At 42.8% G+C, this 27,260-nt stretch overlaps 12 non-coding genes across 12 annotated transcripts; all 12 read left to right on the forward strand.

Moving 5' to 3' along the window:
- The first annotated feature begins 6,265 nt into the window (after window positions 1–6,265).
- On the forward strand, window positions 6,266–6,337 carry LOC117464169 (small nucleolar RNA SNORD26). Its single transcript, XR_004554059.1, has one exon. It is a non-coding gene; the product is annotated as a small nucleolar RNA SNORD26 (small nucleolar RNA).
- Window positions 6,338–7,085: 748 nt separating this feature from the next.
- On the forward strand, window positions 7,086–7,149 carry LOC117464158 (small nucleolar RNA SNORD29). Its single transcript, XR_004554048.1, has one exon. It is a non-coding gene; the product is annotated as a small nucleolar RNA SNORD29 (small nucleolar RNA).
- A 640-nt stretch (window positions 7,150–7,789) lies between these two features.
- Window positions 7,790–7,864, forward strand: LOC117464175 (small nucleolar RNA SNORD31). Its single transcript, XR_004554065.1, has one exon. It is a non-coding gene; the product is annotated as a small nucleolar RNA SNORD31 (small nucleolar RNA).
- A 178-nt stretch (window positions 7,865–8,042) lies between these two features.
- Window positions 8,043–8,112, forward strand: LOC117464110 (small nucleolar RNA SNORD31). Its single transcript, XR_004554006.1, has one exon. It is a non-coding gene; the product is annotated as a small nucleolar RNA SNORD31 (small nucleolar RNA).
- Window positions 8,113–8,281: 169 nt separating this feature from the next.
- LOC117464118 (small nucleolar RNA SNORD31) lies at window positions 8,282–8,354 on the forward strand. Its single transcript, XR_004554013.1, has one exon. It is a non-coding gene; the product is annotated as a small nucleolar RNA SNORD31 (small nucleolar RNA).
- A 776-nt stretch (window positions 8,355–9,130) lies between these two features.
- Window positions 9,131–9,202, forward strand: LOC117464170 (small nucleolar RNA SNORD26). Its single transcript, XR_004554060.1, has one exon. It is a non-coding gene; the product is annotated as a small nucleolar RNA SNORD26 (small nucleolar RNA).
- A 761-nt stretch (window positions 9,203–9,963) lies between these two features.
- On the forward strand, window positions 9,964–10,027 carry LOC117464163 (small nucleolar RNA SNORD29). Its single transcript, XR_004554053.1, has one exon. It is a non-coding gene; the product is annotated as a small nucleolar RNA SNORD29 (small nucleolar RNA).
- Window positions 10,028–10,226: 199 nt separating this feature from the next.
- On the forward strand, window positions 10,227–10,290 carry LOC117464164 (small nucleolar RNA SNORD29). Its single transcript, XR_004554054.1, has one exon. It is a non-coding gene; the product is annotated as a small nucleolar RNA SNORD29 (small nucleolar RNA).
- A 460-nt stretch (window positions 10,291–10,750) lies between these two features.
- Window positions 10,751–10,878, forward strand: LOC117464121 (small nucleolar RNA SNORD22). The gene has a single exon (XR_004554016.1). It is a non-coding gene; the product is annotated as a small nucleolar RNA SNORD22 (small nucleolar RNA).
- Window positions 10,879–11,281: 403 nt separating this feature from the next.
- LOC117464176 (small nucleolar RNA SNORD31) lies at window positions 11,282–11,356 on the forward strand. The gene has a single exon (XR_004554066.1). It is a non-coding gene; the product is annotated as a small nucleolar RNA SNORD31 (small nucleolar RNA).
- Window positions 11,357–11,520: 164 nt separating this feature from the next.
- Window positions 11,521–11,590, forward strand: LOC117464111 (small nucleolar RNA SNORD31). Its single transcript, XR_004554007.1, has one exon. It is a non-coding gene; the product is annotated as a small nucleolar RNA SNORD31 (small nucleolar RNA).
- Window positions 11,591–11,760: 170 nt separating this feature from the next.
- LOC117464109 (small nucleolar RNA SNORD31) lies at window positions 11,761–11,830 on the forward strand. The gene has a single exon (XR_004554005.1). It is a non-coding gene; the product is annotated as a small nucleolar RNA SNORD31 (small nucleolar RNA).
- The last annotated feature ends 15,430 nt before the right edge of the window (window positions 11,831–27,260 follow it).

Raw genomic sequence — 27,260 nt, forward strand, 5'->3', positions numbered from 1 at the left:
CTTTCGGTCAATTACATATTCTACTGGTTCCACTACACAGAACTTCCTTCTATAATATTTGTTGCGCCTCCATGCAGTAGATAATGGGCCTTCTTTTCCAATAACAAGTTGAATAGGATGTGAGGTACAGAGTTCTGTCGCTAACTCTTAGACAAGTGATTCATCTATCCAACAGTTATGATCCACAAAAAACTGAGTGATAGTCTCCTGAGCGACTGGCACAGACACAGTCCCAATGAGATATTGCCGTTTCTCAAGGAGTATATTTACAGCTGCACTTGACACCAGGTAGCTATGTTCCAATTGCAGTAAAACTGAGGCTAATTTTAGCTCAACATCTTTTCTCAAATCTCTAGGTTCTTCAAAAGTTGGTTCTTCAAATTGTAAATCCTCATTTAACTCAGTGTCACTGTTAACTGAATCCAAAGCAGAAGGATTGAAGAGTGATCTGTGAACTATTCCAGGTTTTAAATCTCTAACTGTACACACTTTGTGTTTTCTCCATTTATGAGTGTGGAAACTTCCATATATGTTGGTTTGATATGAACAATCAACATAAATACAAGGAACTAATTCATTATTTTTCAAATGTTGGCCAATGTGGTGAAAAAAGTCTGTTTCAGTAGCAAGTTGATTTTCGTCACAAAGATGGCACTTAAAATGTGAGATATCTGCTCTTGAGGATTGCTGAGAAGGGTGTTGTGCACAAAGATGCTTCAGTAGTGCATTCCATGTTTTACATGAAAATGGGCAGTTTTCATATAGGCAGGGATAAGAATGGTGCCTTCCATAATGTTGATGATCTAGTCTATAATGGTTTAGCAATTCAGATCTTCTGGTACATGAATAGCCACAGTCCTTACATCTCCACATCCATCAAATAACCAATAACTCCCCCCCCAACCATTGAAAAATGAAATCCCCAAAAAAGCAAAAATCCCCCAAAAGTTTCTACTGTATGTCCAACCGTAACAGCAGCGATGAGAGGGTTGAGGCTGAAGATATAGATGTTTCCACTCGAGGAAACCAATATCCTAGATAGGAGTGAGAGGAGTCTGAAAGAGGGAGAAAAAAAGAGAGATTAACTCATAGTCTTCAAAAACATCACCAATAGAAATGCTCAAATCAATGGCAGAATATGATTTAAATGTAATGCAATCAAAATAGTTGTTGAAGACCTTTGTGTGCGTTCAGGCTTAGTTTAGAATTAAGTCATCTAGCTATATTTTTTATCTACGATTGTACACACCTATAGTAAGGTTAACAGTGTTTTTCGATTGGAAATTTCATATCTTGTTTGTCAAATTGACATTACATTACAAATGTCTGGGTGCGCCATTGTCTTTATCATTTTTAGATCAGATCAGAGCAGACTCTTCTCACCTCCCATCTTAGTTGTTAATATTATTAACAGGGTGGGTAATTATTTTTCCTGGGGGGCAAAATGAGAAACCCAGATTGTTGCAGGGTGCCAAACAAATGAAGCCTTCCGAGTAAATCGCCAGAACGCCGACACCTCCTCATCTCCATCGCTCCCATGTTTTCTTTTGTGTTGCCATAAGTTAGTCTCTCTGCGTTTGTGTGCTGTGCGAATGCTAATGCTAATAATGCTAATGCGAGGATAATAAAATGGCGGCTCTACAAAACATTTCAGAGTTTTACGGGGCGTGGTTTGCAATCGCCCAGCCAATCAGAACTGTGGTACGCCAGGAAAGTACCTGCTCTCAGCAGGCGCTAAAAATGGGGTGAAAAGTTCCCGGCACTTAGTTATTTTTTTGGTGTGAACGCGACATCAGGGGTACTAACAGAACTAAACGCGAAAAGTACGGGTGAAAAGTACTCAGTGTGAACGCGGCTATTCAATCGGCGCCCTTTTGGCCTTTTTGTTTGTTCAGGCTGCGTGCCTTCCATTTTGTTTCACCTTGCTTTATAATAAAACTACTTATAACTATTACCAATTCCATTCTGGTGTATGTTGCTTTCCTCTTCCCCTAGTTGGGACGTAACATACATGGGGGCTCGTCCGGGATAAATAACTTAATTCCTGGGGTTATAAGTGGTTTTGTATTGCTAAAAACAATTTGGTGGACTTTGTGTGCAGTTTCTGAATATGGCACTTTTCGATTTTGAGTCTTTCTTGGTCTGTCCGTCGTATGAGCAGCTGTACCTGTGTCGACTCGTAAGGGCGACTTATTTGAGATAGCGCAACATTTCAGTCTCCCAGTGGCAAAACAATTATTAAAAAAAGAGTTACAGGTTCTGGTGGTTGATGAGTTGGTGGAAAGGGGTTTTCTGGTGCTGCCTGCACAAGCTGAGATCACTGTGCCTAATGTCCTGCCTAAAGGAGAAGGTGGTGACGGCGAGGGCGGCGGGCAGTTTGAAGCACCGTCCACGCCGCCTCGTTACAATCCACTGTCTCCTGGCAGCTCAGACTCTCGGGAGGGAGTAAACTGAAGGTCCGTCTCACCCGTCTTCAGTTGGAGGCGGCAGATAAGGAGAGGCAGATACAGTTCCAGCTAGAGGTGCGGAGGCTAGAAATTGGGGCAGACAAGGAAGTCAGGATGCGTCAGCTGGAGCTAGACTCCCAACTGCGCGCATCCGGTGCTTCTGATCCTGCCGGAAGAAACTTGCCATTTCCACCTCATTCACCTGCCTTTGACATGAGTAACAATATTTCGCTAGTGCCAACCTTCTGTGAGACTGAGGTGGATGCCTATTTTGGTGCCTTCGAGCGCATTGTTACCGCGTTGCGGTGGCCGGCTGAAGTTTGGGCTCTGATGGTAACGTGTAAATTATATGGAAAAGCTCAGGAAGCAGTTGCGGCTCTCACGTTAGAGGACAGCCTACAGTATGACTCAGTGAAGGTTGCCATCCTCAGAGTGTATGAGTCCCTGAAGCTTACCGGCAAAAGTTTAGACACCATAAAAGGGTCCTGATAGAGCACGTAGAGTTCGCTAGGAAAAAGGGAATGTTGTTCGCTAAGTGGATTGCCTCATGTAATGCTACAGATTATTCTTCTCTGAAGGAATTGATTATGTTGGAGGAGAAAAATAAAAGTTTGCCTGATCGCATTGTTATGTACGTGAATGAACAAAAGGTAAACTCTCTGCTGCTGTGTTAGCCGATGAATATGTGTTGACGCATAAATCTTTGTTTTCCCCTGTCGCTACTGAGAGGTCACGCCGTGTGTCTGCCGCACCATCTACTGAGCCGTTGAATGTGTATAATGTAACCAGAGAGGAGAGAGAGTGCTTTTACTCTCACCAACCTGGACATGTCATCGCCAACTGTGCAGCGCTGAAGCGTAAAGAACAGCGGCAGAATATGGCCCAGCCAAAAGGCATTGGCCTGGTTACACACACAAGTGCACAGGCAAGTAAAAGTGACTCTGATATCTCATTGCCTGAGCCTGTGTTTGTGCCGGTGCTTCCAGATAAAGCTGTGTTCGAGGAGAAGCCAGAAATTGTGGCTTCCCCTCGTGAGGATGTCGTGAGACGGCATCACGCCGGCCCAGACAAGCCTCTCGACTTTTCGACTCTCCCGGTAACCCGAGAGCGTCAGCTCGTTTATCGGATCCTTGTTGGTGTTAGCTCTACAACATTTTAAGATTTATGTTGGACCCAGCCTTTGGCCAATTGTGGTGTTTACCTGTTACGATCCCTCCATATTCTGCCCTAGCATGTCCAAGCACAGTCAGCGTCTCATGCAATGGGCTCTGATTGTGCGGGACTACAACATTAGACACTTGTCATTAAAGGGCTCAGAGAATGTGTTGGCCGATGCTTTGTCCAGGTTGAGTTTGTGATGTTAGTGTGTGTTATTAGGCAGGTTGAGTTTGTGATGTTAGTGTGTGTTATTAGGTAGGGTTGTTTAGTGATGTTAGAATGTGTATTATTAGGAGTTTCGTTAGTGTGCTAGGTTCACAAAACCTGTGGGTTTGTGTCTTAAGGGGGGGAGTGTTACGGCTGCTGCCTTTCTGGTCGTCTCCTGTCTTATATGTAAATGAGCTGTGCGGGTGCCCTGACGTCATTGGCTGCAATCTCCTGGTCCGCCTCCCGAAGATTGTGATTGGAGCACGCCGGGCCCGACGCACTCCAATCGCAGCACACAGCCGGCGCGCACCTGCTGGAGGTGACTTCAAAGCCTGTGACTGACAATCACTCTGGAGGCTCTGCTGTGTGAGCGGAGGCCTCTCGCTAGTTGTTAGTTTGTGTGCGAATTTGTTGACAGTAGGTTAACTTGTGTGGTCCGTGTTGATCCGTGTTATTGTGATTAGATGTGTCTCGATTAGTTTAGTGTTGTGTGACTGTTGTAATCTAATTCAGCTGTGTTTTTTTACAGCTTCCTGTATTTATACTGTACCAGTCTGTACCACTTTGACAGTGAGGGTTTTAGTTGATATTTAGTTCGTTATTATCTATTCCTTTGTATGTAAACAGGCTCCCTTTTTTAGAGTCCTCCTTTTGTTTGTTCATTAGTTAAGTCGGCACCCTTTTGGCCCTTTTGTTTGTTCAGGCTGCGTGCCTTCCATTTTGTTTCACCTTGCTTTATAATAAAACTACTTATAACTATTACCAATTCCATTCTGGTGTATGTTGCTTTCCTCTTCCCCTAGTCGGGACGTAACAATAGCATATGCTAATGGGGATGCAGTTATTTCCAGCATTCTTTATTTACCATTCATTCAAGTATGTGATGTATTTTATCTGCTAATGTACAGGAGGAATAGTGATAAACTGTCTGTCTAGTTGGCTTACATAACAGTTAAAGTTTACAGCCTAAAAAACATGGAGCATTTTCCCCCTTTTATTCATTTTTATGTCAATTTGTACATGGTGATGCTCAGCCTCTCCCCTTAACTCCTAACAGTCATCATCATGTCAACCACAACACAGAGAAATACTGATATAAATGTGTGTGTAGTTGTTGATACATTGCTGACAGAGGGAACTACATTTGAATACAGATTTAAGAAATATCATTTTTTGAGCATGTAATAAGCATGTTTTGTCTTGACTATATTACAACTATATTATAATAAAAATAATATAGTATTTATATTATTGAATTGATTATGATTATTAGTAGAAGTAGTTTATTTGCATTAATTATATTTTAATCTTTATGAGGCTAGTATTTGGCAGGAAATGCAGACGTATTCACCTGTTAAAGCATACTGAATGACATCCATGCATATTTACCATTTACCTCACTGTATAAAAAAGTAACTGTGTTGATAATAATAATAAACAGGAATTATATTTGCAAAGTAGCCTACTTTGTTACCAAAACAATTTTTTTCACTCCTGTCGGTTGGGGGGGGGGCCCTCATCTCACAATGTCGCTTGGGGCCCCAAGTTGGCCAGGGGCGGCCCTGTGTGTGTGTGTGTGTGTGTGTGTGTGTGTGTGTGTGTGTGTGTGTGTGTGTGTGCGTGCGTGTGTGTGTGTGTGTGTGTGTGTGTGTACGCTCGGCCCTATAAATGCGCGCTCCAGTGCTTGGATGTTGAAGCCCAGCGTCGGGGGAGATGGTGCTCGCTGACTACTTCGCCATTACACTTCATCAGGATTTCAGGATGGTCGTCTTCCTAGCGTTATCCAGACTTCTGCACCCACCAGGTTAAAGAAACAACCCTATCACACCTGATTGTTAAATAGTACGTGTTTATTATAATATGTAAGATTAGTAACCTACTGCTGTGACATTACAATTCATATGCAATTGAACTTTTCTACCAATTTACACTCCCCAGTGGTGTGTTAGCTTGTATCTTATGCTCAGCACCGAGCTAGCTGTTCACTATCCTGCCGTATGTTCTCTAAATGCTGTCTGTAGTATTTAGTGAAATGTATTTAGTGAAACTCGTTTTTAGACTCTTATTATAAATGGCTGCCGCTCGTTTGCTGTGACCGCAGTGTCTCTCAATGATGATAATTACACAGACCTGTACTGAATGACTGTGACTGGACTTAATTATTCTGATGTGAGACACTTAAAAGTGATATTTGCTGACTCGTGTCGTTCTGCAACATGGATGTATAATAAGAAGTCCTGCACACGTGGAGCGGTCACGTGGTGACCTACAGAGGAAATGACATGCTAGCTACACCCTGCTAAAGCATTCTTCCTTTTTGTTTCTAGATGGGGAAGAACGATCCACAGACTGCTTGCTGCAAAGGTAAATTATCCACACCATGTGGCTCGTTAACATATGGTCAGATGTTCTTTAAATGGCTGTGAAAGCAGGGTGTAACATGGAGTCTGGTGCTACAGTGATGTTTCAATTGAACTCTCTCACTGAAATCTTTTGTGGAAAGCATAACTCAAACTCTGAGTAGCATAACTCTCCTGCCGAATTAGCTTTGAATAAACGTCGTTACTAGATTCTGAGCAGCACATGGGCTCCACCTAATGCATCGTATAATGCGATAATCAAACTGATTTTTTGGTTTGTCAGCAAATGTCTTGCCTTTAATCTCATTCGCCCTTTAGTGTGTAGGGGCCTTACACTTCACATCCCAATACATGGCTAACCTCCGATCTTTCTTTAGGTTGGCCTGCGCTCTTCTCATCGGCTGCAAGTGCAATGAGGTGAGTGAAATGTGGCTTTTGGGAGTTTATTCTGTTTTGTGATAAATATGATGATAATTAGACAAGCATATGTCTGATTTCAGTGATGTCAACCTTTAATCTGATTACCCTTCAGTTAACTGTTAAAAATGATTCAATTTTTAAGCAAGGTTTAAACTCTTTGTTTCTCTGCTAGGTCTGAGTTTCTCAAGATGCTTTTGGCAAGGATGACACATGTACGGCTAATGAACATCTCAACATGTAAGTTTAAATGCCATTTGAAATTGGGTAAAATCCATTAAACATCTGGACGATAATGTCACATGGCAGTTTCTCACCAAAGCCCTAATCCAATATTTCAATTGTGATTTGCCACAAAAGTAATATTTTGACCTCTACTAAAGTCCCAATTTCTTATTCAGTGCCTCGTACCGGTGGATGTGTGAAGCTGAGAAAAGTTGAACGGTGGGTCTCCTTTACTCTTTATTTTTATTCTTCATGTCATTTCATAATGCAGTTCCAATGATGATTAACTTAGCTCACTTTGAACCGATGTGAAACGACACGAACAACTGAGAAACTGCATTATTTAATTGTTTTGCTTTATCTTGCCTCCTGGTCGATGTAGCTAACTTGTTTAAAATGTACCTGTATTCTGCCAACAGATGAACTGACTGAAGGCCTAAAGCTGTGCTGCTGAGTTCAAAGGTAAGCTGTCCTGACTCTAAACACAGAACCAACAGCCATTATTCCAGGCTTGCTGAAAATGATGAGAGATATCTATGGAATCTCGTTCGTCTGAACTCCTGTTGAGAAAATCTATATCTGACATCAGTACACGTCAACTTAAACTGTTCAAGACTGTTAACATTTTGTGCTGACACGTGACGTTTACCTCTTGCAGATGCCCCGCTGGAACATGATGCTCACTTCTCCTCTAAAGGTCAGCATCAATGCTGAACTGGGAACCCAAGTTATCAGGATGGCCCAAGCGAATGTAAGTATCTTGTGATTAGTTAAATACTTATAATCAGTTACTCACCCTGGCTTGCCTTGACGCCTTGAAAAAACATGCATCTCATACACTTCCCCAAGTCGTGAGATGCTTTGTCAACAGATATGCTGTTAAGGTTGTAAAATGAATTCACTGGAGGAATGGAATACATGTTTTGAAAGTAGCAGGGTGAATAATTGATATTAATAAGTGATTAGTATTCCTTGCATCAAAGTGATGAGTTTCTAATTACCGCCCCAGTCTGATAATTCATGACTGATTGGTTACCCCTCTGATAAAACAAGAATTAAAGTACTTATGACTTCAGGAGAGTTCACTGGGATTGCTAACTCAGACTTATTTTTATTTACCTGTTGCAGGTGTGACGCCATCTGATGCAATCTGACTCGTGGATCAGCACCGCTGCAGGACTGCTGCAGGTAAATGATAAACATGTTTGCTTTCAGAGCTGCTGCACATGTCTAAAGTGATGATTTCCTTATTACCGCCCCAGTCTGAAAATTCATGACTGATTGGTTACCGAACTGATTAAAGGAGAAATCAAATGGCTCTGATTCATGTGAGGTGGCTTTGAATAACTCGTCCTTTACTTGTTGCAGGTGTGACGCCGTCTGACTGTAGTCGTGAGGGGAACCGGTGCAGGACTGCTGCAGGTACATTATAAAATGTTGTCTTTCAGAGCTGCTGCAGTCTTAATTTCTAAAGTGGTGATTTCCTTATTACAGCCCCAGTCTGAAATGTCATGACTGATTGGTACTTCTCTGATTTAAAGATTAAATACTTTAGTGTCTGTATTTCCTTTACACGTTTTAACGACAGTGCTTTAATGTTAAAGCTCCTCGTCGGCGAGATGGTGCTCACGTCCCCTCCATTAAACTTCTTCAGACTGTTATCAGACCTCTGCACACAGGTTAAAGAAACAATCATCTCGCCCACCTGATTGTTAAATAGTACGTGTTTATTTTAATATGTAAGATTAGTAAAATACTGCTGTGACATTACAATTCATATGCAATTGAACTTTTCAACCAATTTACACTCCCCAGTGGTGTGTTAGCTTGTATCTTATGCTCAGCACCGAGCTAGCTGTTCACTATCCTGCCGTATGTTCTCTAAATGCTGTCTGTAGTATTTAGTGAAACTCGTTTTTAGACTCTTATTAAAAATGGCTGCCGCTCGTTTGCTGTGACCGCAGTGTCTCTCAATGATGATAATTACACAGACCTGTACTGAATGACTGTGACTGGACTTAATTATTCTGATGTGAGACACTTAAAAGTGATATTTGCTGACTCGTGTCGTTCTGCAACATGGATGTATAATAAGAAGTCCTGCACACGTGGAGCGGTCACGTGGTGGCCTACAGAGGAAATGACATGCTAGCTACACCCTGCTAAAGCATTCTTCCTTTTTGTTTCTAGATGGGGAAGAACGATCCACAGACTGCTTGCTGCAAAGGTAAATTATCCACACCATGTGGCTCGTTAACATATGGTCAGATGTTCTTTAAATGGCTGTGAAAGCAGGGTGTAACATGGAGTCTGGTGCTACAGTGATGTTTCAATTGAACTCTCTCACTGAAATCTTTTGTGGAAAGCATAACTCAAACTCTGAGTAGCATAACTCTCCTGCCGAATTAGCTTTGAATAAACTTCGTTACTAGATTCTGAGCAGCACATGGGCTCCACCTAATGCATCGTGTAATGCGATAATCAAACTGATTTTTTGGTTTGTCAGCAAATGTCTTGCCTTTAATCTCATTCGCCCTTTAGTGTGTAGGGGCCTTACACTTCACATCCCAATACATGGCTAACCTCCGATCTTTCTTTAGGTTGGCCTGCGCTCTTCTCATCGGCTGCAAGTGCAATGAGGTGAGTGAAATGTGGCTTTTGGGAGTTTATTCTGTTTTGTGATAAATATGATGATAATTAGACAAGCATATGTCTGATTTCAGTGATGGCAACCTTTAATCTGATTACCCTTCAGTTAACTGTTAAAAATGATTCAATTTTTAAGCAAGGTTTAAACTCTTTGTTTCTCTGCTAGGTCTGAGTTTCTCAAGATGCTTTTGGCAAGGATGACACATGTACGGCTAATGAACATCTCAACATGTAAGTGTAAATGATTTGAAGAAATACTGTTTGAAAGCATGAAATTGTGTAAATCCATTAAACATCTGGCCGATAATGTCACATGGCAGTTTCTCACCAAAGCCCTAATCCAATATTTCAATTGTGATTTGCCACAAAAGTAATATTTTGACCTCTACTAAAGTCCCAATTTCTTATTCAGTACCAGTGGATGTGTGAAGCTGAGAAAAGTTGAACGGTGAGTCTCCTTTACTCTTTATTTTTATTCTTCATGTCATTTCATAATGCAGTTCCAATGATGATGAACTTAGCTCACTTTGAACCGATGTGAAACGACACGAACAACTGAGAAACTGCATTATTTAAAATCCGTTTAATTTTGGAGCTCCTGAGCTATGTAGCTAACTTGTGTTTACAATTGTAGATGCATAGTTAAAATGTACCTGTATTCTGCCAACAGATGAATTGACTGAAGGAATCTTTTGTGAAGCTGAGAAAATGTTTAGGGTGAGTCTCCTTTACTCCTTATTCTACATGTCATTTCATAATGCAGTTCCAATGATGATGAACTTAGCTCACTTTGAACCGATGTGAAACGACACGAACAACTGAGAAACTGCATTATTTAACATTGTTTAATTTGGGCTTTATCTTGCCTTCTGGTCGATGTAGCTAACTTGTTTGAAATGTACCTGTATAGTTAAAATGTACCTGTATTCTGCCAACAGATGAATTGACTGAAGGCCTAAAGCTGTGCTGCTGAGTTCAAAGGTAAGCTGTCCTGACTCTAAACACAGAACCAACAGCCATTATTCCAGGCTTGCTGAAAATGATGAGATATATCTATGGAATCTCGTTCGTCTGAACTCCTGTTGAGAAAATCTATATCTGACATCAGTACACGTCAACTTAAACTGTTCAAGACTGTTAACATTTTGTGCTGACACGTGACGTTTACCTCTTGCAGATGCCTCTCTGGAACATGCTGCTCACTGCTCAACAACTAAAGTGTTTGCCCAGGTGAGTCTTCATGTATAAAGAAATGTCTGACTCAACATCTAGACACATTGCATAGTTTCCTTGTGATGACACCCGCACAAGTCTTACGCCTTGGTTCAATGCCAGAACCTGCAAAGGTGGACCCACTGGTGTTACCTTGGCAATAAGGTGAAGACCTGTTGGGGTTACCAACAGTCTGAATGGAAATGCTAAGATAAAATATAATTTTGTAATGCAATTTTGTCAAATTGAAGAGAAATTATATTCTGATTGGCTCTTAGACAGATCTGTGCACCAGTATGCAGCTTGACTTTCTTTTCTTTCCCTTAAGGTTAACATCAATGCTGAACTGGGAACCCAAGTCATGAGGATGGCCAACGCTGATGTAAGTATCTTGTGATTAGTCAAATACTTATCAGTTACTCACCCTGGCTTGCGAGATGCTTTGTGAACGGATGTGCTGTTAAAGAATGGAACTTTTATTATTTATTGCAGGTCACCCTTGAAAAAGAGATCTTTTGATCTCAAGGGGCTTTCACCTGGTTAAATAAAGGCTACAAACATTAGCAGGGTGAATAATTGATATTAATAAATGATTAGTATTCCTTGCATCAAAGTGATGAGTTTCTAATTACCGCCCCAGTCTGATAATTCATGACTGATTGGTTACCCCTCTGATAAAACAAGATTTAAAGTACTTATGACTTCAGGAGAGTTCACTGGGATTGCTAACTCGGCGTTTTTATTTACCTGTTGCAGGTGTGATGCCATCTGATGCAATCTGACTCGTGGATCCGCACCGCTGCAGGTAAATGATAAACATGTTTGCTTTCAGAGCTGCTGCACATGTCTAAAGTGATGATTTCCTTATTACCGCCCCAGTCTGAAAATTCATGACTGATTGGTTACCGAACTGATTAAAGGAGAATTCAAATGGCCCTGATTCATGTGAGGTGGCTTTGAATAACTCGTCCTTTACTTGTTGCAGGTGTGACGCCGTCTGACTGTAGTCGTGTGGGGAACCGGTGCAGGACTGCTGCAGGTACATTATAAAATAATGTCTTTCAGAGCTGCTGCACAGTCTTAATTTCTAAAGTGATGATTTCCTTATTACCGCCCCAGTCTGAAAATTCATGACTGATTGGTTACCGAACTGATTTAAGATAGAGATTTAATTTAGTGTCTTGCTTTTCTTTACACGTTTTAATTTTGTATTTGTTATTTCAGACTCCAGCTGGATCTGCTGCTTCAGGTTTAAGGTAAGAATTTAACATCAAAATGTTAAAAGAGCATGTAGAAGTGATGTTTCTTATTACCGCCCCAGTCTGAAAATGCATGAAGGATTGGTTACCCCTCTGATCAGAACATAAACAAATGGTGGTTAAAAAAAAAAATGTGTGCTACCCGTCTAAAACGTGTTCTTCCTTTGCAGGAACCGGTTGTCATGAAGAGAGGTCCAAAGCCATCTTGTTCTGTAACGCAATCGTGCAGTTTGCCAAGCTGTGGTACAGCCTTTCCTGGACATGTTTGGTGGCCACAGTTGACTGCCTCCTGAATTAATGTGTATTTCCAGATTGCAATTTATTATCAAATAAAAAAATTGTACGACAACTCAATTTTGTGTGAAATACTTTGGGACGGCACCATGCAAGATAATTAACTGGGGAGCTAAAACTGCATGGTGTAAAAGTTTGCAACTGACTAAAGATTTAAAAACAATTAGCCTTTTTTCTAACCACAACAGGAAAGTATGGCTTGATATTAATATGAAATGCTTTTTCTTTGAAAGTTGGACACTGGTCATTTAAAAAATATGGAGATTTACTGTCAAAGGTACATTAAATAGTCATAACTCTTTTTATAAATAGTTCAGAGGTCGAATAGAAGTGTGCCATGCGGCCTCAAGCAAATCTGATCACAAGTTGCAGTGTAACAACCCGCATGCTTACACTTGGTTCATTAACTGACACTTGCTAGGCTAGTCTGGCCTTCAGATTCAAGTAACCTTGGAGTTGGTGCTCCCAAAGTTGTGGAAACAATTTTTCAGTCAAAACATCATGGGATATGTTAACCTTAACATTTGAGAAATTACTTGAGAAACTGCTTCTAACTGCTAATTGGGTTCTCTCCCAAATGTTCACCCCTTGATCTCGTTATTGTGCATGGTATCTACAACTGTCCAAAACAAATAGGTGTTATGCATACAGATTAATGCACAGTGCAATAATGACACTGAAGTCATGTTGCACCTTAAACATGAGGCAGCTGTGTATACATTCATATACATACAACATTCTTTCTTGTTACTGCAACCAATGATGCACCAGTGATGGCTTTTGATGTCATCCAGGGCCAGAGCCTGCAGGGAAACACAGCAACAACAGGCATCAGACAGGAGGAATTTGATGCAGCAACAATGAAAATACATGTATCAGTGTATATGCAGGAATCCTGAAGTCAAATGTAATACATTTTAAGACCTTTTATTAAATGAAAATACATTTATCAGTTATTACTTAAAGTATTCATCTGGAATAAGTCTCACCTCTTGTATTGCCTCTTTTGACAGGGCTCCTGGTAAGTCCTGTTTGTTGGCAAACACTAGCAGCGTTGCACCAGCTAACCTCTGCATGGATAGGACACACAATTAATAGATTAATATAATATTGATACAGAAGTTAAACAGCAATGTAGTTCTCATTCATAACACTCTGTTTGATGTCTCACTATGGGATGCGCCTCATCGCGGAGCAAACAGAATCATCAATCTCATTACGCCAATCCTGATTGGCTGGTGATCTTGACGTCAACGTCAGGGAATTCACCCCCTATAAGTAGCTTGCGCCACAACGCATGCGTCATTCAAACACCTCTTCTCGCTTCAGTGCACAGTAGCCGGACAAGCTTAACAGTCCACAGACTGAACCCAAATACCCATTTCGGTCGACGGGCGCTCACCGGCTACTCCTTCTGCTTCGCAGGAAGACGGTAGTACTAACACAGTTAGTATTAAAAATCGACTTCGCCCTTCTCTCCCCGAGAAAGTAAGGTAGGTCTGATTTTTTTAAGCGAGCAGCACACCTGTTGCTAGCTCGCTCCCTCTCTATCGACACCACGGTAGCGAGGACGTTTTTTCTTTTCTCTTCTCCACGGAGGAAGAAAGGATTAAAAGAGCATACTGTCACACCAGTCAGTATTCTCCAGGAATAAAAGACCCACACCGTCCTTTTCTCCGGATTAAGGACAAGGTGGTAACATATTTTTCTCCCATCCTACCTGTCGAGAGCGGGCCCTCTCCACGCCACGAGGTGAACAAGATGAACGCCCCTCTCCCTCACACCAGAGGACTCAGGGACTCGGTGGCTCGACTCTGCGGCTGCGGGTTGAAGATCTCGGGCACAGACACACACCAGGTCTGTTCGCCGGCCGGCAGTCAAGACACGGGGGCGTCCGCCACAGAGAGTGAACCCCTCTCCGTGTCGGTCTGGGGCTCATTATCTGCGATGGCTACAGAACCGGAATCCCGCGCCCTGGCAGGCCGGGACCCGGTGACGGCAAGACACCGCTACGAGGGAAAACATCTTCCCCAAGCAGCGGGGAAAAAGAGGCAACTCCTTCCGGTCTTCCCGGAGATGTTGGATGAGGTGTCGGTCTCGTGGAGAGACCGGCCCTTCAGTAACAAGGTCCCAATCCAGGGTGCCTCCTCCCTAGACTGCGACGGAATGGAGAAGCTCGGCCTGCTCCGAAGGTGGGCCCGTCACCGAGCAGGAACCCCACGCTGCCAGCAAAGTCGGACCGTTTTCAGTCAACAATGACTGAAAAGTCCTACAAAGCTGCAGCGTTGTCCGCCAGGGCCCTGAATGTGTCCTCGCTGCTAACCGCTAACCAAGTGGAGCTCTGCGAGGACCTGTCGGGTAACCCGGGGGCAGCCACTCTGGACGAGATGGCAGCGGTCACGGACATTTGTCTCCGTGTCCAACGCTGCACCGTCCAGGCCACGGGCAAGGTAATGGGGATCATGGTGGTGCAGGAAAGAGCGAGATGGCTCAACCTCACCAACCTCCCAGACCGGGAAAAGGAGGATGTGCTGGAAATGCCCATCGTTCCCAAGGGAATTTTCGGCTCCGCTCTCGCCTCCATGCAAAGGAGGTGTGAGACGAAGAAGAAGGAGGACGAGGCACTCCACCTCTGCCTCCCTCGAAGGGTCCAGCCGCTGCCTTCGCAGCAGCAGTCCTTCACAGCAGCAGTCCTTCGCCCAAGCTGCCTCGAACTCTGCTCGGTTTAAAGCACCGCAGACGCAGAGGTCGCAGCCCGCCCCAGGTCCCCAGCCCAGGCTGGAGACAAGGGCAAGCTGGCCTAGAAAATCTCCGGTTCCGGCTGCAGCTCAGGCTCAGCCAACCCAGAATTTTGGCCAGCAGTCGAGGAACAAGAAGTGAGCGGCGTGACAGCCCCTCCTTCTCCCCTCTGTGACAGAGCTGGAAGTTCATTCCCCAGCTCTGAATGTGTTCCCGCCGCCTCAAGAGATGCCTCAACACCATCCTCAAGTCCGCACAAACACATTGGTTGATTCTTTTGTTATAAAACATTTGCCGCTGACGCATCCAGGCTTCAGGCCGAGGGCGCAGCTCAAAAAAATGAAAAGAAAATCAATAAAACCAATAAACAGCCCGTCAATTGTTCCCCTTCTGAGAGCAGCTACGGCATCTCTCAAAATGCGGATTACTGACGGTCTGTGAAGGCACCACCGCCACGCGCATGCGCAGTGCCGGCTGGGGCTTTAAAGGCACCACCGTCACGCGCATGCGCAGTGCCGGCTGGAGCCGTAGGGGCACCACCGCCACACGCATGTGCTGTGTCGGTGGGGATTGTCGAAATAGGGCACCACAGTGCTCAGACACTGGAGGGCCCCATAACACAACAAATAGAGACTCAGACATCTCAGTTGGCTCTAAGGAGCATACAGCGGGAGATGCTCAACCCATATTCTGGAGAGAGAGGTTCTCTCTCTCCTAGAAAGGAGGGTTTTATCTATAATACCCGCCGAGCAGAGTCAGATTACGCAGACAAATGTCCTCGTAAAGCACCTGCTCAACATGCGTCTCATAATAAAACTAAACCCCGCGCGCCTCGGCGTGCGGAGAGTATTGGTTATTATGAAATGCGTAGTGGCACTACGCCACTGGCCGCACCCGACTTTTCTAGTACGGGGCACGCCTACGGGTGCTGTCCTTTCACGGAAGGTGGTCACCACGGACGCATGTCTGACAGACTGATAGGGTATTTAGGAAGGTCGCCCGGTGAGAGGTTTTGCATACATAAAAAGTGTATCTTACAGTTCCTTTGTGAGAGAATTACACACAAATCTGCAGTGTCACTAAAAAGTTTTACGCAGTGACTGACATTCTGTATGGGAGTTCACACCCGAGCTGCTGCATCGGTTGAGTATGTTTTGGCTCTCGGGGGATGGTGGGTTAAGAGACAGATTCTTAACGAAATCTTTACACATAAATCTGCCGAGTGTCTGTAAAAAAGTCTTTAAATCAAAAAACTTGCCTTTTTAGAGTCAGAATCCTAACGAAATCTCATCCAACAGAGTACTTTTATGGTAATGATCCGCTTTTATACACAAAAGTGTATCTTTTCAGTAACTTTCTCAGAGAATTTAAGCATAAATCTGTCAAATGTTCAAAACAGCCTTGTTTTCACTGAAATAGCCTCAAAATCACAAACTGACATTAAGAGTCAGATGCTCGACGAAATCTAATAAAACAAAGTACTTTATTATCTACCTTTTCAGCTTTTATACACAAAAGTGCAGGGGTATGCTGATTTAGAACACTATCTGTGCGATGAGAAAGAAGTGGGACGAGGGAGGAAAATTCAGAGGATGAAGAAGCAGAAAACAGCCATTATTCTTCACTCTTTTGTAAAACGGACAGTTTCAAGAAAGATGAAACCGTGTTTATGCAGACATGCAAAATATCTGAAGCCCTATAAAAAAGTTACAAGTATATTGTGTTGCCAATATCTCAAAAAGTCGTAATATTGTATAATGTGATACCTGAGGATATTCTCTTTTTTAATTGTAACGACTGTGAACTAATGTGTAATTACTTTTTACTAACTATAAGAAAAGTCTCTCCGAAGAGGGGAAATAATAAAACAATTTAAAAAACATAATCTTTGTCTTTTTATAAGTACTTTACACCACTATAAGGAAACCCAATATTAAGTTTTGTGTGAGGTTGTACTAGGGATAATATTAGAATTTTGCTGTACCCATAAAGAATGTGTTTCTGCTCCATTTCACTCCATGAAGCCTCCAGTTTGTACAAGGCTCCGCCTCCACTCGACATAACATGTCCCGCCCTCCTCACCAGAACATTTAAAAGTAAGGGGATGGAAATAGATGAAAATAAATACGCTCAAACTAAATAACAGGCCAGTCATTTCCACTCACCAAGTCACTTTTCAAAAAAGAAAAATGGTCAAGAGAAGCATAGATATGGGTTTAATCTGCGAGACGCCTGTGACAACGTACCGCCACCCGTTAGGAGCTCCAATTAAGAAACGAATGCAGTATCTGGGGCGGGTTCAGACACCTCCAGCCGAAGAACTTCATGAAGAATGGACTCTGAAGAATGGCGATGTTTTGGGTTATGTATTCAACTATATGGCGAATGGACTGCATTTATACAATCTGAAGAATGGAGAAACGTATGGACCCCGTAGTGTTAAAGCGACACTGACCTCAACAGATTGGGCTGTGTTAACTCTGGTGTCTTCCAGAGATCTCCACGCAACCACGGTATCGGAAGAAGTAGTGCATCAAGAAACCATAGTGGAACCAGCGGTGTACAAGATATTTGCAAAGAAAAGCAAAGAAACACAGACAGCATGCGAGATCAAAGAAGAATTTTCACCGCCGCCCCTCAATGTGGAGGATTGGCTGAAAATGATTGATGAAAATCTACAAAGCTTAAAGAACTTTTTAAACAGAGTCAGACATCGATGGACATTATACTGGTGAAAAAGAATCTCACCTTTACAGAGGACTCCGCCTCCCACTCAACATAACAAGTCACACCCTCCTCACCAGATCATTTTAAACTAAGGACCCCTCAAAGAAAAACATTGTGTATTCTACCTATGTAAAAAGAGTGTCGGGGTTGTCTTACGGAAATGTGTTATCTCTGTATCAAGATGATGTGTTTAAAAATGAATTTTGTGAAAAATACCAACTGTGTGAGAGACGTCATAAAGACACTCATTTTAACCACAGTGTTAATAATAATAATAATAATAATAATGAGTTCCATTTATAAAGCACTTCATATTTGAATGCAAATCCCGAAGTGCTACAAGTAGTGAGCATGAACAGTATAAATAAACATTACACAACACGGTAGAATTAATTAAAAAGCAATAAAAAAAATAAAATAAAAATAAATAAAAATAAAAGGGTGATAAAAATCTCTAGGCAAAGGCTCTTTTGAAGAGATGGGTTTTGAGGCCTTTTTTAAAAGCCTCCACGGTCTGTGGTGCTCTCATTTGGTCGGGGAGAGCATTCCACAGGCTGGGAGCAGCCGAGCAAAAGGCCCGGTCTCCCATAGTACGGAGCTTAGTCCTGGGGGGTTTGAGGAAATTGGAGTTGCTGGAACGGGTGGTCCACAAGGAGGTAAGGGGGGTGAGGAGTTCCTTGAGGTAGGGAGGGGCAGTTCCATGGACACACTGGTGGGTGAGGATGGAGACCTTGAATTCGATCCTCAGTTCCACGGGTAGCCAGTGTAGTGCTTTAAGGATGGGGGTGATGTGATCATATTTGCGCACCCTCATCAGGATCCTAGCAGCGCTGTTCTGGATGTATTGGAGCTTCTGGATGCTTTTGTTAGGGATCCCGATGAAGAGTGCAGTAATCCAGCCTGGAGGAGACAAAGGCGTGGACCAGCTTTTCGGCATCAGACAGAGTGAGTTGTGGGGCGGAGTTTGGCGATGTTCCTGAGGTGGTAAAAGGAGTTCTTGCACAGCTGTTTAATGTGGGCCTCAAAGGTCAGATGGGCGTCCATTTTCACACCCAGGTTGGTGACTATTGAGGAGAGGGTAATGTCCTGGCCGGAGAAGGTGATGGTGGTGATGGTGGATGACCGAACCTGGTGTGGGGTGCCAACTATAATGGCTTCGGTCTTGGAGCTGTTGAGTTTCAGGAAGTTTTGCTTCATCCACGCCTGTATCTCCTCCAGGCAGGCAGTGAGTGTGGGTGAAGGCAGGGCTGCAGAGGAGGTAGGGTTGATCCTGAGGTACAGTTGGGTGTCATCAGCGTAACAATGGAATGATACTCCATGTCGGCTGATGATAGAGCCAAGGGGGAGCATGTAGAGTGTGAAGAGGGTGGGGCCGAGAACTGATCCTTGAGGGACACCACAGGTGATGTTGTGGGTACCCGACTCTGCCTCGCCCAAGGAGACGTACTCTGTTCTCCCGGTGAGGTAAGATCTGAACCAGTCAAGGGGAGAGTCAGAGAGTCCGATGGTGGAGTGCTGACGATGGAGGAGGATGCCGTGATCGACGGTGTCGAAAGCTGCAGTGAGATCGAGGAGGATGAGGAGAGAGGGAGAGCCAGCATCAGCCGTCATCAGCAGGTCGTTGGTGACCCTGACCAGGGCAGTTTCTGTGCTGTGGCCTGAGCGGAAACCAGACTGGAACTTCTCAAATAAGTTGTTGGAGTTTAGGTGGTCCTGGAGCTGAGCAGCAACTAGTTTTTCCAGCACTTTAGATAGAAAAGGAAGGTTGGAAATGGGTCTGTAGTTGGCCAGGACTCCCGGGTCAAGGGAGGGTTTTTTGAGATGAGGTTTGATGACAGCGGTTTTTAGGGCAGAGGGGACATGGCCAGCCTGGAGTGAGAGGTTTACAATCTTAGTGATCATGGGGCTCATGGAACAGATGTACGATTTTACAAGAGCTGACGGAAGGGGGTCCAGGACACAGGTGGAGGGCTTCATCCTCCTAACGATGCCCTCAACCTCTCGCTGAGAGATGTCCGTGAAACAGCGAAGAGGCTGGGTTGTCTCAGGCTGTGGGTCAGCAGTCGTAACTGGAGGTGCAGAGGGGCTAGAGAGGATGGAGCGGATGGTGTCAACTTTGTTAGTGAAGAAGGCGGCAAAGTTGCCACACTGCTTCTCATTGGAGTCGGAGTGTAGAGGACTTTGGGGTTTGAGGAGGTGGTTTATGGTGGAGAAGAGTTGCTTGGAGTTTCCAGTACTGTTGTTGATGAGGGAGGAGTAGTACTGGGACCGTGCATCTCTGAGGGACTGTGCATAGGCCTTCTGGTGTTCATGATAGGCTAACCGGTGAACAGTGAGTCCTGAGGCCTTGAGCCGCCGCTCAAGGACACGCCCAGCTGTCTTCATTCTCCGCAGTTCGCCGGTGTACCAAGGGGCTGAGCGCGAGAAGGTGACCATCCTGGTTTTGAGGGGGGCGTGCAGATCAAGGAGACTCTTAAGGGACTGGTTGTAGTATGCAACTGACTCACTTACTGATGAGAAGTTGGCGGAAGAAAGATGCTGGAGGTCCAGGGTCATGGTGACCGGGTTGATGTTCCTCAGGTTCCTGAAGCGGATTTGGCGTTTGGGCTTGCTGAGTGGGGATTGGAAAGAGAGCTCGATAGAGATGGTCTTGTGGTCAGACACCCCCAGGTCATACACTAGCAGATTGCTGATGGGGGCGGAGTTTATGATGACCAGGTCGAGCGTGTGGCCCTTGGCGTGTGTGGGGACATTAACATGCTGTGTCAGATTGAGGCAGTCCAGAAGTAGCAGAAACTCAGTGCCAAAGTGGCAGGAGGGGGAGTCGACGTGAATATTAAAATCTCCAAGTATGATAATATTGCCAGAGGTTGTGCATAGCGTAGTGAGAAGGTCTTGTATCTCTGGGATGAAGGCTGAGTTGGGTTTGGGTGGCCGGTAGATCAGAAGTATTGTCAGGGCAAAGGGGGGTTTACATTTAAATGCAAGGCATTCAAAAGAGGACAATACAGGCAGGGCCAGGAGTGACAGTTCCAATTCCTTTCGGTAGATGACAGCTAGGCCTCCACCACGACCAGTGCTGCGGGCTTTCTCCAAGTAGCTGTAGCCAGGAGGGCAAGCTTCATTGAGGGTGGAGTAAACCTCTGGCTGATGCCAGGTTTCCGTGAGGCACATGAAGTCCATTTTCTCATCAGAGATGTGGTCGTGAATGAAGGATGCTTTATTACTGAGGGATTGTGTATTCAGAAGTTCTATTTTGGCTTTGGAAGATGTGGTGAATCTCTGTAGGGGACGGAGCAGGCTGTAATCCACTCCACGTTTTCCAGACTCCTTCGTGTGTGGCGATCTCGCGATGCTCTCCGTGTATTCATGCAGCGGTCTCGCGATGTTTCTGGCGCGATTTGACCCCGCCATGAACGGGCTCTGATGACGCGTCAGATGTGCGACACGACGGCAGACAGAGTGGATGGATGGAATATCTGCAACTCCGTGCTGGGAATATACAGTTTGTCTTCTTCTTGGGCTTCGGTGGATATAGCGAGGCCGACGAAGAAGTCCAAGTTGTTTAATGACTGAGGTGCCGGTTGGAGCGTTGGAGTGGTTGAAGCTCAGGAGTTGGGGAATAGAAAACCTCAACATGTCAACAGGTCGGGCGCCGAAGAAGTTTGGTAGCGGTGCTTAGCAACGAGACAGCTGGAAGGCTATCCCGATAGTATACCTCGCGTCTGGGAATGAACAGAGGATTGGGAGTCCGCCTGCTGTCACAGTAGTAGCGGGAGAGAGGCAAGCAGTCAGCCGGAGATAGTCGGCGAATTTGGGCGATACAGCAGGTGAGTCCCGACAGTGTCAGGTCCAAAACCGTCAATAATCACGAGGTTTAAGATATAAAAGCACTTGTTAAACAGACTCAAGTTTAGCCATATGGCTTAAAAGCAGGTAAAATAGCTTAAAAGCAGATAAAAACTCTGAGGCGTAGGAGAAGCGGCGAACAAACAAGCGCCAGCGTCCTCTCCAGATCAATGCATCAGTCAACGTCTACCCAGTGTTTGTTCTCTACAAATGTTTTAAGATTGTTACAAAATGTAAAAAATAAAAGGTATGGAGACAAAATTAATTCAGGTGACTATGGCTTTATTAGGAAAACAAACATATAATACAAATGGGTTAGGGGTTAAATGTAACCATCGTGGACTTAATAGTCTAACAAAATACTTTATCTGAATACATTTGTTCTTTTTAAGAGCACTTTTTGAAATTATTTATTTATTATTTCAGTGGAACAATCCAGTTTTTGTTAACATCAACGTTTTCTTCTCTTTTTTCTTGTGTTACTAAGATACTTTTAGACACACTTTGGTGTATGCAACACTTGTTCAGATAAACAAGGTTTTTTCTTTTCTGATAAACTTACATATTTTAGTTATTTTCTGTTACCAAGATACTTTAAGATACACCTTGATGTACGCAACACTTAACAAAGGGTATAATATGAAGTACTTGGTAAGGAAGGGGTTTTTCTTTAAGGGGGTGCACAACTTTAGAACAGGGTAAAATATTCATTAATTTGTATTGAATTGAGTTTTCTTTTCCTTTTTTTGATTTTCAACATACTATTTCAGCAAATCATCTAAAACGAAGGACCTCACTAAGACGACCGTTGTAAACTAGCCATGGAGCAGAGAAAAGCCAAGACTCCCCCCGCGAGTTGCAGCCAGGAACAGACTACTGGACTACCATCATCACCACCATTTGGGAAACCCGAATCTTGCAATACTAATGCTGCTGATGCTACTCCTCGGGTCAAGAAGTCTCGGTTTAGGGACACAGTGAAATCAGAATTGTTTTATATTCTGGAGATGGTGATGTATCGGTACAGAAAAGAAATCTGCAAAGAATGCCGACGCAGTAAACCCGACCAGAGGCAACACAATTTTCTGAATGACATGTCCGATTTTTACTTCAGAAACAATTACAACGCGTTAATGAAAAGACTATGGCTCACCGACTTTATTACTGAGATCGACCAGACTCTTATTGATAAAGACATTTTCACGGATGATTGGAGGATCCAAGGCGTTTCGGAGGCTTTTCTTCACAATCTCAAAAATTGCAGACGCCTCAAGGAGAGACTTGAAAAGATCCATGCCGAGTTGGATGGAGAAGAAGAAGACTAATAACCAGCAGTTGGATGGAGAAGAAGCCAGGGACTTGTTCGATACATTGACTTTTTTCTTTAAGTAAAATAAAAATGGGAAACTACTATGCAAAACTATCTGTATATATTGATCAGAATGTAGTCATTACCCTTTTAATAAGTGTGGTGATGGGGACGATTGAAAACAGAACGAGTAGTGACCCCTGTGTAAAAAGAATGGCTGAAATTTGTAAACTGGAAGACATTTTGGATATAGTTCGTTCTGGCAGTACTATTCCAGGTCATTGGGAAACGATTGTAAACTAAACATTTAAAGTGGTCCTGGAATCTTCATTTTCCGAAACATTCTGTAACATTACCTCAGAAATGAAACAAACATCAAAAGTGTATCATGTGCTCTCATTGTATGCTCTGTTTGTAGATGTAATGCATCTTTGTGTCGAAAACAGCATACACGTGAATATTTTGACTGAAGTGAAAAAACTCCATCACGATATCTCCACTAATATGGGGAATTCTAAGCTGGAGACGGTCCTGGGGATGCTACAATCAGTATAACTATTGATTTTGTGTGAAAAAATTAAAAAAAGTGTTTTTTTACATTTAAAAAACTGTTGTCATCATTATAGCAAGGGGAGCGTGTCTGATACATGTGTATTACAGTCCTTCTTGTTGTGTTTTTCAGTGTTTTCTGTGTGTCTGTACACACAAAGCACAAATCATTTAAAACAAACCCTGAATCAAATTTAGAGAGGACCATTAAGAGTCAGAATCCTAACGAAATCTCCTCAAACAGAGTACTTTCATGGTAGTGGTCAGCTTTTTTAAAAAGAAAAGTGTATCTTTCGGTAACCTTCTTGAGAGAATTAAGCATACATCTGTCAAATGTTCAAAACAGCCTTTTGTTTCACTGACATAGCCTCAAAATCACAAACTGCCATTAATTATATCAGATAAATGCATTAACATCACATGCAAATTCTCTATCCTTTCACCCGCAACGATTATAATCTGCTTTGCTTCTTCTTCGGTTTCTCCATTATTAGCTCTGAATGTAATCCTTTCTGGGGCTTATTGTGCTTCTTGTGGTCTGTTGAATACCTGGCGTAGGATTTGTTTAGCTGTAAGGACAGGTACCATATAATTGTCTTCAAAAGCTTTGTCTATGTCGTCACACGTTTGGGCGTATCCTTCGCTGTAATGACAACCGACACTAGAATAGAGATCCTCCAACAGTTTTTTAATACATATTCTGGCACTGTCGCCAATTTGGGCAATTCCACAGTATCGAGCTTTTTCTCTCATTATACTGAAGCAAAGCTCTGCCATTGCTTTTGGTATTTGTTCAACACATTCGCAGCAGTCGGTTAGCGGGAGATGATCTATAAGATTATTATGATCCGGTAATGGCTCTACAACACCATCCTCTAGTTTAAATGTCTTCACTTTGTTTCTTTTTCTTTTCACCTTCCTTCTTTTTGTCTATAATACCATCTTTTAAAGAAAGATATTCTTCATATGTCATGTTATCATGGTCCTCTTTTGTCCTAAAGACCTTACATGGATATGATATAGAGGAGAGCTCTTCTTCGGGAACAACCTCTCCCCTACTTTGTAAAATCCAGTCATTAAGCCCATATCCGTTATCCTGGTGATAATAAGGGTAGGCTACATCAGACTTGGTTTTTCTCAGATCCATGGCTAGTTTTCAACGGTCGTCCTTAGTTTTATATGATTTGCTGAGTGGGTGGGACTTATTGCGTTGAGTGGGAGGCCTCATCTGTAGAAAGTACTCTGTTTTATTAGTTTTCATAAAGCATCTGACTCTTAATGGCAGTTTGTGATTTTGAGGCTATTTCATTGAAAACAAGGCTGTTTTGAACATTTGACAGATTTATGCTTAATTCTCTCAGAAAGTTACTGAAAAGATACACTTTTGTGTTTAAAAAGCTGAAAAAGTAGATAATGAAGTACTTTGTGTCCGTAGATTTCGTTAAGATTCTGACTCTTAATGGCAGTTTGTGATTTTGAGGCTATGTCAGTGAAACAAAAGGCTGTTTTGAACATTTGATAGATGTATGCTTAATTCTCTCAAGAAGGTTACCGAAAGATACACTTTTCTTTTAAAAAAAGCTGACCACTACCATGAAAGTACTCTGTTTGAGGAGATTTCGTTAGGATGCTGACTCTTAATGGCAGTTTGTCATTTTGAGGGTATTTCAGTGAAACAAGGCTGTTTTGAACATTTGACAGATGTATGCTTAAATTCTCTGAGAAAGTTACTGAAAAGATACACTTTTGTGTATAAAAGCTGAAAAGTAGATAATGAAGTACTTTGTTTGAGGAGATTTCGTTAGGATTCTGACTCTTAATGGTCCTCTCTAAATTTGATTCAGGGTTTGTTTTAAATGATTTGTGCTTTGTGCTGGTTATTAGTCTTCTTCTTCTCCATCCAACTCGGGATGGATCTTTTCAAGTCTCTCCTTGAGGCGTCTGCAATTTTTGAGATTGTGAAGAAAAGCCTCCGAAGCGCCTTGGATCCTCCAATCATCCGTGAAAATGTCTTTATCAATAAGAGTCTGGTCGATCTCAGTAATGAAGTCGGTGAGCCAGAGTCTTTTCATTAACGCGTTGTAATTGTTTCTGAAGTAAAAATCGGACATGTCATTCAGAAAATTGTGTTGCCTCTGGCCGGGGTGACTGACTCGGCACCCGTTGCATATTTCTTCTCTGTACCGATGTATCACCCTCTCCACAATATCAACCAACACCGCTTTCACTGTGTCCAATAAACAGAGACGTTTTGGCCCAAGGAGCAAAATCAGCAGCATTAGTATTGCAAGATTCGGGTTTCCCAAATGGTGGTGATGATGGTAGTCCAGTAGTCTGTTCCTGGCTGCAACTCGCGGGGGGAGTCTTGGCTTTTCTCTGCTCCATGGCTAGTTTACAACGGTCGTCTTAGTGAGGTCCTTCGTTTTAGATGATTTGCTGAGTGGAGGGTGGGGCTTATTGCGTTGAATGGGGGTAGTCAATTATAGAATTGAGAGTTTTTAGAAAAAAGTTCTTTAAGCGTTGTAGCTTTTTCATCTCATCTCCAGATTCTGACTCTAAAAAGGCAAGTTTTTTGATTTAAAGACTTTTTTATTTATTTTTTATTACTTTCTTTTATTGATTTATGAGGTACAATTACACACAACAAATATTACATTTCAGAGAGAACAGTGCCTGTACGGAGACGATCTACATAGTTATCAAATATTACTTGTTTTTTTTTTATGACTCATTTGTTATGTACCTTAACCATTTTTCCCAGCCCTTAAGAAATTTGTCTTCCATTACTTTCAACTTGTATGTGATTTTCTCCATTATTAGGATATCACCAATAATATTAACCCATTGTCTGTAGCTTGGTGTTTCCGCCTTTAGCCAGTTTTTAGTGATAGCCTTCTTTCCTGCAGCTAGGAGGATCTTGATCAGGTATTGATCTCCGACATGTACAGATCCTTCCATATGTCCCAGGTATAATACCACACATGTTCGAGGGATTCTATAGCCTAATACCTTGCATATAACAGAGTGTACACAGTCCCAGAAAGGTTGTATTTTACTGCAGCTCCAAAACACATGTGTATGGTGAGGTTCCTGATGTTTACAAAGTCTCCAGCATGATTGTTGAGTGTTAGTTTGTTTACTAGTGATTTTGGGTGTGTAAAAGAAACGAATTTGGTTTTTCCACAGAAATTCTCTCCAGCCGTGTGACTGTGTAGTGGTCTGGTGCATTTTACACATATCATACCACATCTCATCTGAGATTCTTTCGTTTAGTTATTTTTCCCATTTAGTTTTTACATAGAGTGTTGAATCTTTTTTGGCTTCCATCAAGCACGAATACAGGGTTGACACAACTTTGCGAACATCATCATGGTAAGCTTGTGCAATAATCTTTACAATAGGTTGTATGTCATCTTAATTTTTCTTAACCTTTTTTGTATAGTAGTCCCTCATTTGCATATATCTGAATAAGTCTTTGTTCTCTAGGTCAAAGAGGTTTTTCAGGTCTTGAAAGCTTCTCATTTCTCCCTTCTGGATAACCGTGCATATGGCTGTTAAACCCTGTTCTGTCCATTGCTTGAATCTACAGTCATAGCTTCCTGGTTTGAATCCTTTGTCATAGGCTATCCAGTTTAATAGTCCAAGTTCCCTTCCCAATTTCAATTGTTTAATAATAGAATACCATTTTTCTAGTGTAAATGTTGTTATTGGGTCTAGGTCTCCCTTTTCTTTAACATGGGGAGGTATTTCTCTCTGCCCTATGAGTGGTTGAATTGGGGACTCATATGTAAGTATTTCAATGTCTTTCCAGCGGGCTGATTTAAAGACTTTTTTACAGACACTCTGCAGATTTATGTGT

Source organism: Pseudochaenichthys georgianus, chromosome 18 (genome assembly GCF_902827115.2).
Source record: "Pseudochaenichthys georgianus chromosome 18, fPseGeo1.2, whole genome shotgun sequence".
Classification (NCBI taxonomy): Eukaryota; Metazoa; Chordata; class Actinopteri; order Perciformes; family Channichthyidae; genus Pseudochaenichthys; species Pseudochaenichthys georgianus.